The sequence below is a fragment of the Trachurus japonicus genome, chromosome 24 (assembly GCF_045865225.1).
Source record: "Trachurus japonicus isolate A0001 chromosome 24, Traja_1.0".
NCBI lineage: Eukaryota > Metazoa > Chordata > Actinopteri > Carangiformes > Carangidae > Trachurus > Trachurus japonicus.
In genome coordinates this window covers 3,400,131-3,411,552 of record NC_140930.1, presented here as the reverse complement: position 1 = coordinate 3,411,552, position 11,422 = coordinate 3,400,131, and the positions used below count along the sequence as shown (strand labels likewise).

At 38.1% G+C, this 11,422-nt stretch overlaps 1 pseudogene across 1 annotated transcript; it reads left to right on the top strand.

Annotated features, from left to right (window-relative positions):
- The first annotated feature begins 232 nt into the window (after window positions 1-232).
- On the top strand, window positions 233-11,168 carry LOC146961151 (paired box protein Pax-1-like; annotated as a pseudogene). Its single transcript, XR_015035196.1, has 7 exons — window positions 233-306; window positions 2,509-2,861; window positions 3,970-4,103; window positions 4,182-4,297; window positions 6,932-7,032; window positions 8,557-8,806; window positions 10,787-11,168. The product of XR_015035196.1 is annotated as a paired box protein Pax-1-like (transcript).
- The last annotated feature ends 254 nt before the right edge of the window (window positions 11,169-11,422 follow it).

Genomic DNA, 11,422 nt, shown 5'->3' with positions numbered 1-11,422 from the left:
TCTATCTATCTATCTATCTATCTATCTATCTATCTATCTATCTATCTATCTGCCTGTCAGTCTGTCTGTCTGAATGATGCGTTCAGGGCCCTGCAGGGAAACCTCGTTCTTCTGGGCGTCTGCTGCAAACAGGAAGTGATGACTGTTTGCAGCAGAAAGGAGGAAGAGGAGGAGACGATGATGATGATGTAATGATGATGATGATGGTGATGATGATGATGATGGAGGATTCAGACTGTGAAGCTCCAGTTCAGTCGAGGTGTTGGATGGTGACGAGGTGGCGCAGTGGACGGCAGCAGCTGATGGGTGAGAGGATCGAATCTCAACTTTACACACACACACACACACACACACACACACACACACACACACACACAGAGAGAGACAGCAAACTGAGTTAAAGCTGAAAAAGTTGAATCCGTTTTCAGAAATTAGATTTTTTTTCTTCTTTTTTCTGCAGGTTTGTTGAAAACGGCCGATTTAATAGAACTACAGACCCTAAAAATAATGTTTAAAGCAAAGAACAGAACATTACCACAACATTTACAAAATAAAACAGACTGAAGCTGGATTTTAAACATAGATTTACAAGGTTAAGCTTTAAAACAAATGTGTATTTCTGTTGCAAAACTATGGCGTTCACAAAGCAAGGAATTGAAAAGTTGTACAAGTAGGCTACGTCTCAGTTTAAGAAAATGTTTAAAAAAGAAAAGATAAGCGTCTACAAAACAGAAGAAGGAGAAAGAGAAAAGATAGATAGACGAGTGGTGTCCACTGCTGTTTTGTTCGGCTCATTTCTGCTGCAAACTGAGTTAAACGTTGAAAAAGTTGAATCCGTTTTCAGAAATTAGATTTATTTTTTATTTTTATTTCTGCAGGTTTGTTGAATTGAAAATGGCCGATACAACAGAACTACAGACCCTAAAAATAATGTTTAAAGCAAAAGAACAGAACATTACCACAACATTTACAAAACTTGTTTAAACTGGAGACTGAAGCTTGAGTTTAAACACAAGGTTATAAGCTTCAAACAAATGTGTATTTCTGTTGCAGGTGTAAAACTATGTCATTCACAAAGCAAGTATGTCTCAGTTTAAGAAAATGTTTAAAAAAGAAAAGATAAGCGTCTACAAAAAAGGAGAAGGAGAAAGAGAAAAAGAAGGGGGAAAAAAAGAAAAGATAGATAGATGAGTGGTGTCTACTGCTGTTTAGTTTGTTTTCTTGTCATTTCTATGTTTCATCATCTTTAATATTTTGAAACAGAGAATAATATTGGTGTTGAAGTAAGACAATGTAACTATAACAACAGAGAGGAGCAGGTATTATAAGTTTTCTTCATCCTGCTACTTTTCATTCATGGTGACGATGTGCAGCTACATTATGTAAATATGTGAAATAAATCAAAATGAAATGAAACTTCAGCTTCAAGAGAGCAGGAGGTGATATGTGTAGTTAACAGAGGATCTGATCAACTGGTGAATCTCCTTCATCAATAATCAATAATCAATAATCAATAATCAATGATCAACTATCAGTCTCAGTCTGAGTTGAGAATTGATTCATTTGAATCTGTTAAACTTTATTCACTGTTAAAACCAAAGAAGAGGAAGAAAGTGTGGAGGTCTGAAGCTTCAACTGCTGCTGCATCACATGTTTCTGATCATTAATGGTATTGATTGATTGATTGACTGATTGACTGATTGATTTCACAGTTTTTGTTTCTTTCTCTTTGAAACTTAAAACTCACTAACGACTAAAAACATCTGGAGCAACAACAGCATCAGAAAAATGACCTGGAAAACACTTAAATTAAATTATTATTATTATTATTATTATTATTATTATTAAGTCTACAGTTTCTTTCAGTCATAAAAACTCTTCAACACTTTAATGTAAATATGAATAAAATCTAAAGTAACAGATTCAGTGTCTAAACTAAAATCATTATTTATGAATTTATTATTACTCACTTAATTGTTCAGTTTTCATCACATTTTGTCAGCAGCTCCATTTCTGTCACCATAAAAAGTTTAATTAAACAATCTTTCATCTGATCAATAGTTATTCTTTGTTTTTAAAAGTATTATTGAACCTTTTTATCAGATAAAATGACTTATAGTTTTAGCTTCAACACTTTAATGTAAATATAGGCCTAAATAAAATCTAAAGCAACAGATTCAGCGTCTAACTTCACTTTTTTATTTAATTGTTCAGTTTTTATAACATTTTATCAGCGGCTCTGTTTCTGTCAGTGTGAAAATAAAAAGTTTAATCTGTCAATAGTTATTTTTTGTTTTTAAAATCATTATTATTATTAACTATTGAACCTTTTTATAAGTTAAAATGACTCATATTTGTAGCTTCAGTCACAGTTTGATGTGGTTGGTTGAATATTTCTCATTATATTATAATTTAAAAACCATGTTACCTGAGTGAGGCCCTGCAGACTGCGGTGGTGAACCCCGTGTGTGTGTGTGTGTGTGTGTGTGTGTGTGTGTGTGTGTGTAGAGCAGAGCTTCGGGGAGGTGAACCAGCTCGGCGGGGTCTTCGTAAACGGCCGCCCGCTGCCGAACCCGGTCCGAGTCCGCATCGTGGAGCTCGCGCAGCTCGGCATGAGGCCGTGTGACATCAGCCGCCAGCTGCGCGTGAGCCACGGCTGCGTGTCCAAGATCCTGGCCCGGTTCCAGGAGACCGGCTCGGTGCTGCCCGGGGCCATCGGGGGCAGCAAGCCGCGGGTCACCACCCCGGCCGTGGTGCGCTGCATCCGGGGCTACAAGCAGCAGGACCCGGGGGTCTTCGCCTGGGAGATCCGGGACCGGCTGCTGAGCGACGCGGTCTGCGACAAGTACAACGTCCCGTCGGTGAGTCCAGGTCCAGGTCCAGATACAGGTCCAGATACAGATCCAGGTCCAGATACAGGTCCAGATTCAGGTCCAGATTACTTTATTGATACCTAAGGGTTGACTAGTTTTTAGTTTTAGTTTAGTGGAGAGTGGAACAAGCAGCAGAAACAGGACTTTAACCTTTAATTTTACCCCTGGACAAACATTTCAACTCGTAGTAAGAGACATTTAGACATCAGTTACTCCCAAAGTTTTTGTGATACATATAAGACTGGATCTTGACCTTTCATAAAAACCACTTTTGACATGGGTTACAAAATGTTTTAACCCCTTCCTGGCCAGTTGTTGTTGCAGCAACAACACATGAGTTCTCTATTTTCATTGATTTAAAAAAAATAAATAAAATAATGTTTTCATTCTTTATTCCAGTCTGTATTATATTGTGAAGGTTTTTTCTGAGTGGATTGTTGATATATCATTCATACAACATTTTATTCATACGCATATGGCGAAATATGATTTTTTTTTTTTACGGTGTTGACAGTGATAAAAAGAGATATCAAAAAATTCCCTCGGTGTAAACTTTAGACACAAATATGTCAACAAAATAAAAAAAAAAAGAATTTTGAAAATAGCTTTATCCATTTCAGTTCTGGAAATGAGTGCCAGGTGGACAAAAATGTCCAGCGGTTAGGCTGGCTACCTGAGGGTTAAAAACAACAACACGAACACATAAACAAGAGACAGACTGGACTCGACAGAAAGAGCTGCAGTTGCATGAAATAAATATAGAAAGTAAAAGCATGAAACTAAAAACACATAATTGAAATACCTACTGTTGTAACATGTTATGTCAAAATGTCATAAGAAAAAGAAAAAGAAAAGATTATGATGAAGGTTTCATTCTGTGGGTAACGGGGGCGGGACTAGATCAACTTTTGTTTCTCCCGTTTTCCCTTTAAAAAAGAGAAATTAAAAACTCCCAGAGCAAATGTTTCTACAAATTAAGAATAAATATGTAAGAAAATAAAAGCAATAAGATAAAAAAAAAAAGGGGTGTAGACTACATCCTGCTCCGAAATGTGACTTGTGTAGTTTTAGGTCAAACTGCAGCTTGTTGTTGCAGGTGAGCTCCATCAGCCGGATCCTCAGGAACAAGCTGGGTCCGGGTTCGAGTCCGACCGGCGCCGACACCAAGCCGCTGGTCCACGGTCCGAGTCCGGCCATGCAGCTGCAGTACGGACACGTGTACCACCACCCGTCCTACCAGACCTACACCGGCACCGGACTGGGACTGGGAGCCCCCGGCACCAGGACCGGGACCGGCAGCAGCAGCAGCAGCAGCAGCGGTGGTGGTGGTGGACCGGGAGGACACGTCGCTCTGCCCCGGAACTGGCACAACATCCTGGGCATCAGGGCCTTCATGGAGCCGGCAGGTCGGTGCAGCTCTGGAGGTCCAGTCCTCACATCTTCCATTATTGATTTACTGGCTAATAAATATTACATATAGGCGATATAGGCCTATATATAAATAAAAAAATATATGAAGAGTTCATTTGCAAAAGCAGATAAGTGCCATTTTGAAAAAAAAAAAAAAAATGAGCTGATGCTTTTGAATTATTCTTTACATAGTGTTGTTTTCAATAACCTAAAGCTTTATTTTTTTTTTAGTTACATCTGTTTTTGTACAATTTTTTTTTTTTTTAAAGTTATCTGCTTCTGCAAATGAACGCTTCATATATATAGCCTAGTAAAAAGAAGAATCTGGATCTGAAAATTGAAATCTGTAAAGTTAATTCAAAGATATTAAATGTTTATTATTCTGAGGCCAACTGAGACATGAGGACTGTTAGAAATAAAATATAATAAATAAATAAATCAAAATCAAAATAAATAATATAGCTATCAATCATAAAAACATTTATTTTCAGGTGTTTCTGTAGAATAAACTCTGATCAAGAAAATAAATGTATACAGGCCAAATGCTGAACTATTCGTGTGGAAATATTGATGACGGTGTTATTTTTTATATGATCTGTAAAGCACTTTGTAACTGTGTTTTTAAAGGTGCTATACAAATAAAGTTTATTATTATTATTATTATAAATAAGAAAACAAAAAAGAAAACATCGAGCTGAAGCTGAAGAGACTGAAACTAGAATGAAATCTGAAAATATTAGTTATAAATAAACATTTAAATCCAAACAGTCACTGAACATTTTGATAATAGTGATTATTATTATTTAATAACGTGAATCAAATCTGAACAGTTTGTCTTAGATCATCAATATTGTTGTTATAAACTATTATATAGTTTTAACTCATGTTTGCTGTGAAATGTGACTGAAAGTCTTTTTCATAATTTATAGTTTAGTGAAAATCCTCAGTCACGTGTTTTTCTCTCGTGAACTTGATCCAGAACTCTGACTCTGAAGGAGTTCACGTGTTCAAGACGTTTTCAAAGCTGCAGGAAGAAAAAAACAGTGACGATAAATAATAAACAGCTTCATGAAAATGTGAAAAAGCTTTAAAAGAAAAGTCAGTTTCAGTTCGTCCAGATGTTGAACATCGACGAACTGAAAAAAGACTCAGACTCACACTCACTAAAGGATAGTTTGTTTTGAATAAACCTTTATGGCAGAAAAATGTTTCATTCATAAAATAAAATTAAAATTAAAATAAAAAACGTCAGATTTTTCAGCTGAAGACTGAAATGTAAAAACTAAACTCTGCAGCAGATTCATGAGAAATTTAAATCAAACAAAGAGAATGAAATGAGTCACAATCAGACGTTATTATTGTATAACATCTGTACAACATCTGTTAATAATGAAGCTGTGGTGGAAATAAAACTGTTTGTTCTTTAAGTTCGACTTTTTACTCAGAGAGGGAATCTGTTTTATTGTCTTTATTTGTTTACACTTTAATTATTAAAATACAAACTGACAAACACCAACACAAACATAATGTGAACTTTAATTAATCAGAGAGATGAAGCAGCAGCTCGTCACATAAAACACAGTCAACTAAAACTCTGACACGAGCATTATACTTACATCTATTACTCATTAAGATGTTTCATGTCTCTTATAAACTTTTATAAAGTCGGAAAATTAATGTTTAACAATTTTCAAAATGTTCAGAAAGTAAAATGATGTAATTTTCTGTCATGAACAGTTTGACTTTCACATTTAAAATATAATAATAATTATAATAAAATGTTTCAACTTAAACAACCAAACTGTTTTTTACAGTAAATTTGCATTGTTCTATATTATTTGATGTGGTTTTTTTTTAATTATTCAAATTGGACTTGTTATTACAGGTTATTCTAACAGGTTAAAAGTATAATTAAAGCAGAAGTAAGCAATATTGTTGTGTTAATCTAAGTCTTAAATAGTTGTATCTTCCGACAGCAATCACTTCTATAGAGTGTTTGGTCTGAAACACGGGTCTGTCAGTCACTCTGCTCTGCTGTAAGCCGAGGAGAAAACTTTCCTTGTATCCTACAGTTTTTATCCAATGAGGAGAGAGAACGGCATAAAGGGGCAGTCCTCTCTGTGTGTGCAGCCAAGGGATGCGCCTGAATGTGGTGACGTAGGGACGAGGACCAATAGATCCATGACGAGGGCGGGGGCTGCTAACTCCATCGGCTGACAAGAAGTTATGGTGCGTTCAAGGCAACTCGTAACTCGTGTTTTTCCGACCTGTGAAGTCGTACCAGTTCGATCTGGTACGAGTTCACGGGTCAGAAGTTACGAGTGGCCGTTATAGTGACTTTACAGGTCGGAGAAACACGAGTGGGTTGCCTGGAACGCTACAAAGTCGTAAGTCGTGACTTGAAGCTGTAATTTACGGTTTCAAAAGCCTGCCTGGAACGCAGCATTAGCCAAAACCACCGGACCGCTTACTTCTGCTTTAAATTATTCAAATTGCACTTGTTACAGTATTACAGGTTATTCTAACAGGTTAAAAGTGTAATTAAAGTATGACAGACAGTAGCTGATCCACAGATTCACTAATATTGAATATATACTAATATTGAATTGAATCAATAATTGATCAGTTTGTGTTATTGATCCTAACAGCTCCCTCAGGTAAAGTGGAGGACTGGACCGGAGGGAGCAGCAGAGCGTTTCCCGCAGCCGAGAAAACCGGCAACGACCCGGACTTCAAATACTCACAGCAGGTACGACCTTCATCGTCACCATCATCATCGTCATCATCGTCAGTCATGAACCGACCTGGATGCTGCTGTGATTCATATTTAACATATTTAACAGTTTATTAAGGAGCGGTGGAGGTGCTCCTCCTGGTTGCCACGGTTACCGGTGGTTTATTGTGTAGCTACACACACTTGGGCTGATGTGGTCCAGCTGTTGGTCTGTGGCAGAAGCTGTGGTGCGTTTAAGGGCCGTTGGAATCGGAGTCTTTAATTTTTGGCGGTTAGTGACCTCTGAAGGTTTTAAAGTGAAGTGGAGAAAAGTTATTTGGATTTAAAGAGACGGCGCGCAGGATTTAACCAGATCTAACTGACAGGAAATAAAGATGATGATGATGGTAATTATCATGGTTAGCCGCTGGGTTTTGATGCGTCTTTGTTAAACTACAGTAGCCCAGGAAGGACAAACCAAACACCTGAGACCACAGAGCGTCTCCTACATGTCTGGACAGGGAGGTGGGGGTGGGAGGGAGGTGGGGGTGGGAGGGAGGGGGGGTGTCCACCACTAAAACTCTACAGACTGGTCCTTTAAGTGGTTTTGGAAAGTTACAGGGAAAAAAATGGGAAATTTAGGGAATTTAAAGTAGGAGATTGAAAGGTGAAGATGTGAGTGAGGACACTTTTATATATCAGAGGATGAAATGAGGACGTTGTTGGAATAAAGACAAATGTAATTAAATGTAAAAATTTAAATATATAAATTTAAGTGTTTTGAAAATGTGGATTTTTTTTTTTAATTTAAGGCATCTTTGAAAAAAAGGGGATGTTTTTGGACGGTATTGTAAAACCAGAGTCACCATGGAAACAAAAGATTTTAGAAAGTAAAGACTTTTGGGGAAAAATTGATATTTTTAAACGTTTGAATATGAAATTTTATAATGTAAGCGGAGTTTTATAAATGTAGGGTGTTTTTGGTAATTTTCCAAAAATTTGCACACTTTTGAAATTTTCTTGTAAATTTATGTAGTTTTTGTAAAATAAGGAAAATTGTGAGGACGCTAATGTTTTCATCCATAAACATTTTTTTTGAAAGGATTTTTTTGGCAAATTTTGTGAATTGCGGAAAAAATGTGTATTTTTTTTGTGTGGATTTGACAACAATTTTTTCAAATTGAGCACCTATCTGGACGTTTATTTCTATTGTCAATGTTATTTGTGAAGAGTGTGGACACTTTTGTAAAGCTGGAGTATTATGGGATGTGAGGACACACAGTCCAACAGAAGAACTAAACATAGTTCTGATGGGTCGTGGTTCGCGCCTTGCATGGCAGCTTCCGCCATCAGTGTGTGAATGTGTGTGTGAATGGGTGAATGTGATGTAGGCTACTGTAAAGCGTTTTGGGTATCGTTCAGGTATAGTAAAGCGCTATATAAATACAGACCATTTACCATATCTATGATCAGTTTGTCCAGCTGTTGGTTGGTTTCTGTTAAAAAACACAGGTTGGATCTTCTTCTGTTTCCTGATGATGTTTCTTATTTTCCCTCCAGACGTCGTCGTCCTCTCTGTCCGGCTTCGTCTCAGCTTGCGCCTATTCTTCACCGAACCAGTTCAGTTCGTACGGAGGAGGAGCAGCAGCAGCAGCAGCAGCAGCCGGCGGCTACATGAACACTGGACCCCACTGGCCGCCTCAGGCCTCAGGTCTGAGTCCCGGTCTGAGTCCTCACCCCGGCTCGGCTGCTCCACTCGACGCCTCGGACTTCCACATCACCACGTCTTTCAAACTCTCACAAAGAGAAGGTGAGACCAGGCAGGAACCAGAAGCTCTGATCCAGAATCAGTTTGTGTCCTGGCCTGAAAATCAACCTGCAAATGTAAAAACCATCCAGAGTTTGAATCTGTAAAAAAAAAAACCTGTGTGAGCAGCTGAGGTGGATCCAGGTCACAGCAGAGTTTTACACCGGAGAGAAAAAAAACTGTCTCAGTTGAGTCGTATTTTTGCACATGAGGCATAAAATCCAGATGATTTAATGCATCATATCTGCTGCAGATAAACAGTGAGGATTTAACAAAAAAAATGTAAATATATTCTTATAAAACAAGAAACTACAATCATTATCTCATTAGTTAAAGCCCCAGTGTGTAACTTATTTGGCTTTTTTATTAGCAGAAATCAAATCTGTCTTTCATAAATCCGTATTTCACTGAAGGTGAATCACAGCCGCATACAAAGTAAAGCTTTCTGGTTCCTTAGAATGAGTTGTTACAAGTCGTTACAAATACATAAGTGGGCGACGCACCGAACCGAGGCGGCCATGTTGCATCGTGACCGTAGGTAACCACGGAAACGGCCTGTTAAAACTGCCACCACTGTGTAGTGTGAGGAAGGACGGAGGCACTGGTGTTGCATTCAGGTGCAGTCAGGCAGACGGCCGTCGGCAAACCAACCGGATGTCATTTTACTCCACCAGAGAAAGACGGTAAAACAATACCACATCACCATGACAACATGTTGTCCTGTTACATGCAGCGTCTGTTGTCTGTCTGACGTCTGCCCCATTTCAGGTGAATGCAACATCAAGAATACGTTCAGATATGCAACCGCACTGCTAGATGGGGGGAAATTCCTACGTATTATACCTTTAAAGTCATTTTAATGATTCGTATGTATCAAAAATCTGAGTTTTTAAAACAGCAGTCGTTGATTGCAGGGTGGATTTCCAGCTGTTTCAAGCCTCATGAACACAGAAGCTGGCAGAGATACCGATCAATAAACCTGGTTAACTCAGATCAGTATCGGTGGCGTCGCCTCAGTTCAGCAGCTGCAGGTTTAAACTGGACAGAAACGTCTCTCACTTTGTCTCTTCATGTCTCTATATGTAATGAACCGTGTGTATTATACTGTATTGAGCTTTACACTCAGGTCCAGTTGGTACGGAAGCCCAGAGAGGCCATACTCACAAAGATAATTTCAAAGGGATAGTTTTGCAACATTTTGGCAAATTGGCCCACAGCCATAATCCCTATAGTCATAGCAGTAGGTTCGTTACCTTTAATTGTCGGTGCAAGCTATTTTTAGAACGGCGGAGCAGAGCCGTGAGCTGCTCAGAGCGACGCTACGGAGGCTCATTATGGGATTTCTTGGTTTCCCTCATCAAACTCATCAGAGTTGTTTTAGAGGGAAATACAGAGACTGTTGATAAAAAACTGTCCCTGAAGGCAACGTGCATCAGCGGTTTTGCATGAATTTCCCTCTAAAACAACTCTGTGTGGTAACGTTGTGTTATTATCTCATAGCGTGGTGAATGTGCAGGTCACAACTTGTCCACCAGAGCGTTGTGGAGTTGTTGGATTGTGTATTTGATGAGGGAAACCAAGAAATCCCATAATGAGCCTCCGTAGCGGCGCTCTGAGCAGCTCACGGCTCTGCTCCGCCGTTCTAAAAATAGCTTGCACCGACAATTAAAGGTAACGAACCTACTGCTACGACTATAGGGATTATGGCAATGGGCCAATTTGCCAAAATGTTGAACTATCCCTTTAAACAACATACCAGCATGAAGAATAATAATCTTGTTAGGTTAATTTAGCTTCCCTTTCTCATGATTACAAGATATTTAATCAATGAATCTCCTCTTAATGGGTTAAAAACATATTTGGCCTTTCTCAGCTTCCGTAGATTGAATCAATCAAAACAACTACAGATATTTTACTGTTAATCCAATGTTTTCTTTTATTATTGAATGATAATCATTATTTTTTGTTGTTTTTTTCTTCCAGAGGACAGGAAACCTCTGAACAAACATCCTCACAGATAATCTTCAGCCTCATGAAGACACTCTGAGGACAGCGTGAGACGTTCAAAGACTGTCAGACGTTAGGAAACTATCCTGAACTGGGACGATGAGATGAAGGTTCAGTTGCAGAACAGTTGTGTCTGTTTTTTTACCATGCAAAGGAAAAATGTTTAATTTTTTACATTGGGAGTTTATCGTCCTGTAAAATATCTCGTCAGAGCTGTGAGTATATATTTTTTAATATAAATGTGCTTGATAATAAAAAAAGATTTAATAATGAATCTCAGTGGGAACAGTTTTCCAGATGTGAGAGCAGAGAAGGACGACAGATGTTTGTATATATGATAATTATAATGATAATAAAAAGATATTTTTTCATGTGGATCCTGTATCTGTTCATGGTGTCACACACACGGATCAAAAAGAGAAAAAGAGGATTTTACAATAATGATAACAACTTTAAATGTATTTGAAATGATGTTTGAATCTGCTCAGTGTTGGATTTAACTTGACATTAACGATCTAAAGCTGTAACACCGCTAGACGAGAATCAAACACATTAACATTTCTTCAAAACATTAAAACTAAATGGAAGATGATATTATAGATCAAATATATC